Raw genomic sequence first — 4,453 nt, 5'->3', positions numbered from 1 at the left:
TGTTTCTCGGGTTTAAAGGGTAGCGCAGTGCCGTAGAACGTTACCGGTGTAGCACATGGCGTGTGTTGTAACTCGGTTCGGGCGTGCGCTTGTAACAGCATTCCTGAAAACAAACGTGCGTGGAGGTGTGTTTCTTTTCCCAGTGGTTACGTGCTTAGAAATAATCTTTCAAATTAATAGGCAGAAAAAGCTGGGAGGGGTTTCCCTCCGGGTACTGCATTACCAGCGCTATATTGCTTGTTGTTGTAAGGTACGTTGTCTTTTAATTGCTGTTGTAAACCCTCCTGCAGCCTGGGACACCATAGGCAGAAAAAGCTGGGAGGGGTTTCCCTCCGGGTACTGCATTACCAGCGCTATATTGCTTGTTGTTGTAAGGTACGTTGTCTTTTAATTGCTGTTGTAAACCCTCCTGCAGCCTGGGACACCAGCTCCTCTTGAGCTGAAGTTGGGCTGAGACGTGGGTTTTGCAGGTGTACGTGTACACATGGTTACGTGTAAGATCTTTGACCTTTTAGCACTAAGGAATTGTTTGAGGCCATTGCTGGAGCCTGGGTTTGAGGAGACCCTGCAGTGAAATTGCTTTGGCAGAGGGTAGGCTTTGAAAAGCAAAGAGATCAGTGGAGAGGAACAGCTGGGAGGGCAAGTCCACCAAGCCTTAGCTACGGAGCCGGAATCTTTGCCTGTGACAGAGTGTGCAAAATAAATGTTTAACATTAAGGGGAGAAAAAAGAGTTACTGATCGATGCTTGACAGTTGATATTTGCCCTTCCCTATCTATTCATTTCCAGTATTGGCATGAAACTCTAATATGTATCGATGCCTTCTTTCACCAGTCTGATAAATCTCTCAAAAGCCAATAAAACATGCTAAAGTCAAATTCGTGCTGAAAAGACTCTGATCCTTGGCTAAACCAGAAATAACCTCTGCACAGATTAGTAGTCTCCAGATTACTGATGAAAACAGTAGTCCTTTGTAATGTACAATGGAGTGGCACCCTTTTACATTGTTAATACTTTCTGTAGCACAGACCTGTTTTATCTAAGGAATTAATGAAACACTGTGGAAAGACAAATGTTAAGTCTTCCTTGCAATTATTGCCATCTACTCTCACAAACATTTTTCTTAAAAATGAGTGGTAGTGTCTATTCATACAAACAACTTCAATTGCATCCAGGTTAGTTTAGTAAAATCCAAACAACTCTTAACATGTTTATTTTGTCTTTTTGACAATAGTCATGAGGTGGTTGGAATTCTATTCACCTTTTAAAGCCAAAAGGTGAGAAGAATTGTAAATTGTGCTGGTTGAAAATGGATTGGTTTGATGCTTTGTAAAATACTGCTTAAATTTTGGCTTCTTCCCAAGAGTATGTAACCATTTATTTATTGCTACCTGATAGAATTTCTTCTTCTGTGCATATCTACACACATGCACATCTAGTTCATGTCATATTTTCTAATGAAGGGTGAAGGGAGAAGCACAGCAGAACTGGCTCTGGTATCACCAATGAAGAGGGATGTAAGAGTTTAAAAAGGACTCTGCAGTTGCAACCTAAAATTCTAGACTCTGGAGCTGAGCAGTGAATGCACACACACAAAACTGAATCTCAGATATATATTTAAAAAAAAAAGGGGGGGGTGGAAGGATTGTGATCAAAAATGGTTAAAAGGTTTGCGAATGTTTCGATGTGGCTTGTGCAGCAATGTTTGGAGGGGAATTTGTGCAGGAATTTGGGTGGGGGGAGCGTTACTCTCCACTCCTCCTGCTGGCTGGTGTTGCTCAGAAGTAATATAAGAGGAAGGAAGATAAAATAACCGTGTTTTGTCCAAACTGATCAAGTTATAACAAGGGAACTGTAATTCAGCTAGCGTGTCAGTTACGATACCATCTCTTGATTTCAGGTTTTCAATCCTGTGTGTTATCGGCTCTGCCGGCGGGGATGAGAGACAGATCTCTCTGCTGTTGGCAGGAACAGAGGAGTTCACACAGGCATAGAGTGACAGAATTCCCCACATAAAAATTATCCTTGCTAATATAATATAACCATCCTTTAATGAAGTGGTCCTGCGGATTACAGAAGATGTATAAAACAAGGACTATTCTTTCATCCCACTGAATTACCAGTCACACCAGTGCCTAGGTGTCACCATTATCCGTTGCTGCTCTTCTCCTTTTCAGGCCTGGTTTAAATTTCCTTTCCACCTTTGCAGCTTAAGTGAGGTGCGAAAGATGAAACTATGCCATGTGAGCGCACTTATTTTTATGATTTAAAAGCTAGCAATCAATTTTTTTGACGTAAATGTACAGCCAAACTGAAAAATGTATCCTCTGAGCAAGTGCAATATTGCAAAACTACTGGCTGTGTGCACTGATGCCTTTCATATTGGTGCTTCATTGGAAAAGCGTCCTGAGTGCTTATTCCTGCACATATCCTCACCCTGCTTTAGCTGCTGCTAGTCAAGAGGACTTGCACTACACTTTTTAAGTCTTTCTGGCTTGCAAGCTGTAAAGGGCCTTGTTCACAGGAGGTTGAAACTCTGGCAAACGCTTTGTTGCAGATCTATTAAGGATGCTACAGTGTTCCCAAGTGTGGTTAAGGCTGCCTGAAACTGCTGAGCTGGCATTTCACTTCAGTCGGTGTTCACAGTAAGGGCATACACACAAATCCTCCCCCACCGGTCCAACCCCAAAGCTCACAATTAAATGGCCTTTGAAAATGGCAAAGAGGCTTATGACGAATGGCCTCAATGGAATCTAACCTTTCCTGGAGCTGCCCGTGTGTGCAGAATTGTTGATAACTTTACGAGCTCAAAATGTTCAGTTGAGAGGCAAACACCTTTTAGCTGGTGCGAAATAGCTGCAGCCTTCTTTTGTTCTGCATGTAAAGTACCAGCAAAATCTGCCCTGGCTCGGTATGGGCACTCAACCTTTACAGAAATCACAGCGACCAAGTTCCCATTCCTTTTAAACACCGTGCTTTTTCTTGCAGGAGTACAGAGGCATACCAACGGCTTGCTAGTTCTTCTCTGGCTTGGGTACAGGGTTGAGTGATCTCTGCTGAATTGCTGAGGGTGGCTGTACCAGCTGGCTGCAGGGCACTCTTCCCCGCACATAGTCACCTCTGGGAAGGTGGCAGGGGCAAGAGTTAGGGTCTCTACTTACTTGACTCTTGTAGCCTAAAGAAAGGGGTATTACTTCTAAGCTGCAACTCAGTTTCTAAATAAAGCAAAGGGGGGAGGGGAAGAGGGGAAAATTTACCTGTTCTGCAAATCAGCCTTTGTCGCTTGTAGAAGAACCGAATAAACCCTTTCCTTACAAAGGGTACATCTCCAAGGCAATTAATCTTACGCTGTGAAAGAAAAGCACACTGAGTAGTGGTTTGGGGTTACTGGTATTAAAAACATCTGAAAATAGTTGGAGTCCAATGTTTCTTTGGCATTGGAAATTTTATTTACAAGATATTATGAAAATCAGTTATGTATTTTCAGGAAAATTAATAAATGTCGTAAACTTAATCCATACACACTAGATTTGCTGATAAAATGTTAGGCCTTACCATGAAAAAAGAAGAGAAAACATCAGTACGTTACTATTCCATGTAATTTTGAGTAGTGATTAACCATAATACTTTTGCAATTCTAAGATGATCCTTTTGTGTTGTCCAACACAGGCAAGGGATTCCATAATGATGTATAGGTAGACTTTTGCCTGATATCTGATGACTTTGAAATATTTTAATGGGGAGTCAGTGCCTTTGAAGGCTGCCAGCTGTGGAATCTGAAGTGGTCTAGTTTATCCGTGGAACCTATTTTGGGGCTGCCAAACTAATTTCATTGGGAAAGTCATCGGGAAAGTCAGTCTGTTTTCAGAGTTTTCTTGTAACCGTGTGCGTAAGTTCTTCATGGTACATTTGCTATTCAAATATCCCCCATTTCTGGGACTACCAGCCTATGGAGGGGAGCAAGCCAGGGGGACCAGGCTCATGCCCTGGTGAGCTATTTATCCAGGAGTGACATTAGGTTCAAACAAAGTGTGGATCCAAGTTTGTGGGTTTGAACGTTTATTTGCGTCTGCATCATGACATCTCTTGCTATGGGGTTCTTCTGCTATTAGTACGCTCCCTTCCTCTTTCTGTTTGGGCTGCTATTGTATAAGCAGGGGCTTCAGATACCCAAGTTTTTAGGGACTCGGTTGGTAAATAAAACTATTTCTGTTTTTCTTTAAAAATGCACTTCATGCCTGGATGTGGTAAAAGCTGCTGGTGCTACCTTCTCTCTGCAAACCTGCCCATACCAAGTGTGATAGGAAACGCAGGAGCTCAGGTGTAGGTGGCTCAGATTCACAGGTTTTCACTTGAAGCTACCCAATTTCTGCATTAAAAAACAAACAAACAACTCCCCGCCCCCCCTTCCCCCCCCCCCAAAAAAACCCCAACACCACACCAAAAACCACAAA

The sequence above is a fragment of the Buceros rhinoceros genome, unplaced genomic scaffold (assembly GCF_000710305.1).
Source record: "Buceros rhinoceros silvestris isolate BGI_N320 unplaced genomic scaffold, ASM71030v1 scaffold9028, whole genome shotgun sequence".
Classification (NCBI taxonomy): Eukaryota; Metazoa; Chordata; class Aves; order Bucerotiformes; family Bucerotidae; genus Buceros; species Buceros rhinoceros.
Note: the sequence above shows the minus strand (reverse complement) of the source record.